Source organism: Eretmochelys imbricata, chromosome 28, assembly GCF_965152235.1.
Source record: "Eretmochelys imbricata isolate rEreImb1 chromosome 28, rEreImb1.hap1, whole genome shotgun sequence".
In the NCBI taxonomy this organism is placed as follows: domain Eukaryota; kingdom Metazoa; phylum Chordata; order Testudines; family Cheloniidae; genus Eretmochelys; species Eretmochelys imbricata.
The window spans coordinates 3,630,026-3,632,489 of NC_135599.1; the positions used below are offsets into that span (position 1 = coordinate 3,630,026).

Consider the following 2,464-nt stretch of genomic DNA (forward strand, 5'->3'; position numbering starts at 1 on the left):
ACACACACCTGACTGCATTACTTTAGCAGCTGCTAGGCTTCTGTTTGGCCTGCTGTTTTTCTGTCTGGGATGTTTTTGTCAGCCATGGCACACAAAAAGGACATCATTGAGAGCAGCCCATGAGGGCAAGATGAGCTACAGAGACCTTTGCTTTGTTTCCACATTTATCCGGTGCCTCCTTTCAACACTTGTCAGCAAAAAGACCTGTTCCTTTTGCAAGCATGTGTATGGCTAGTCAAAGGCGGGTTTCTCTGTTAGCAAAAAAGATTGACCAAAAGGTGACAAGAGGAGGCACGTTCAGCAAGGCAGCACTGGATGCTGGATCCTGAATTTGCTCTTTATGCAGTAGGTTTATTGGCAAGCTCTGCCACGGTGCCACTCTCTGGGACTTCTCCCGTAACTGCTCCATTTTTCATCAACAATAAAATGGAAGGTGAAAGGACAGTAATTCTCCATTTCCTGCAAGCCCTGCAGAGAACCTTCTAGAAGGGTCTCTGTGCATAGACATCCCCAGTGAATTGCATGGGCGCGGGACACAGGCTCGCATGTCACAGCAATTGCAGTCGAAGCAACCTCCTTCCCAACACCAATAGCCATTTCATCAACTCCAGGCTGGTGATTTGATTCTCTCCAACGCTCCTCTGCAAAGAAGCCTTTTCCTTAGCTAGCAATTGCTTGGATTGCCAAGGGAGGTCTCTTCTGTTTCCTAGGAAGACAGAGAAAAACAGTACAACAAGGCACCACTGGGAGTTGAACCCAGGATCGCCTGTTTACGAGACAGGTGCTTTAACCTACTAAGCCATGGTGCCGTCCTCAATTACCTGTTTGCATCTGTTCCACTTGATGGTCCAAGACAACACCTTCAAATGCCAAAGTACAGACTTTCCCCATTTCCCTCAAGACTTGCAGACCTTGAGCGGGCTGGCTCTCTGTGCACGGAAAGCCACAGCTGAGTTGACAGAGGGCTTCTAACATGCGCTTCTCCCACAAGCTGCTGTGATCATATAAAGAAAAGGAGGACTTGTGGCACCTTAGAGACTAACACATTTATTTGAGCATAAGCTTTCCTGAGCTGCAGCTCACTACATCCGAGTGAGCTGCAGCTCACGAAAGCTTATGCTCAAATAAATTTGTTAGTCTCTAAGGTGCCACAAGTCCTCCTTTTCTTTTAGCAACTTCAGTGCAACTCTGAGTCACGGTAACCTTTCCAACAGCTCCAGACTTATCATTTGCCACTTTCCAAGACTTAGCTGCAAGGAAGGCTCTCTCTGTCTTGAACAAGCATTTACAAGGATTGCGCTGTGAGGTCTTTTCTTTTTATGAGAAGAGATACTGTAACTCATCTTGCATGCATGGCGGTTGAATCTACAAGGCAGAGTACTAAACACAATATTACCACGTCTGGTCACAGGAGGGTCTCTATGTGACGGGTCCTCAGGGCACAATCTGGAACTGTGGGGCTGCTCGGCCCTCTTAACTCTCCAGCCTGGGCTGCCTCTTACAATGCTGTGCTAGTGACAAGCAGCAAAACCCCTCCAGGTGCTGTGATCACTTGGCCAACAACATGCCGTGACACACTATGGTCCATGTTAGAGGGCTTTCCCTCTTCCCTGGTTCTTGTCAGGCAAGCAGCAAAAGGCCAGAAGTCCAAAGCTCAGCCAATGCAATGTTTATTGGGGATAGTTTCCAAGCAAGCATATTTCTAAGCCCTTCACACCAGTCGGACTTATCTCTATACGCCGATAGAGTCTGTTCCCCAGTGTTCCCTTTCCAGCTCTCATTCCACAGAGTTTTTGCCCCATGACCCCCTTCCCAGCTCTGATGCTGCAGAACCTTGCCTATGTCCCTGTTCCCTATTCCCGTTCCCACCTCAGCAAGCATGATTCCCATTTCCCTTCCCCCTCCTGTTTGACCCCAGTTTATATAATATTATTCTCAGCTATACCTTAACCAATCATTTTACTGAAATTTAACAAACCAATCCTAACATATTGAAACATAATTCTGTAACCAATTGTATCCCACCACCTTAATTAACTTACACCTCCCAAAATTAATTTTACAGCAGACAGAAACAATTAGAGAACCAGACAGATTAACAATAGAAAAGTGGGGGCCATAAAGATAAAACAAGACAGAAATGAGGGTTTCACATCCACAACCACTGATAAGTGATTTCTTGCTAGACAGGATGCTATCAAAGTAAATTTTCTTTAACCATCTTAAGATCCCTTTCTTTATCTAGTGGTGATGGGAACTATCAGGACAGGATCGTCTTCCTAACAGCCCAATATCACCTTATTTCAATGAGACTGGTTTGGAATGTGAGGAGGTGACCGGTCGCTTCCTGGCTTATGGCTGACCCTTGCTGCTTAGCCAAAGGCCTGAGCCTAAGAACAAGGCCTCAGTCTATACCTAGTGAGAGAAGGCCCGTACAAAGGCAGACTGTGATTTTGATTCTTTG

At 46.2% G+C, this 2,464-nt stretch overlaps 1 non-coding gene across 1 annotated transcript; it reads right to left on the minus strand.

Annotated features, from left to right (window-relative positions):
- Positions 1–735: 735 nt before the first annotated feature.
- On the minus strand, positions 736–809 carry TRNAT-CGU (transfer RNA threonine (anticodon CGU)). The gene has a single exon. It is a non-coding gene; the product is annotated as a tRNA-Thr (tRNA).
- Between the last annotated feature and the right edge of the window lie 1,655 nt (positions 810–2,464).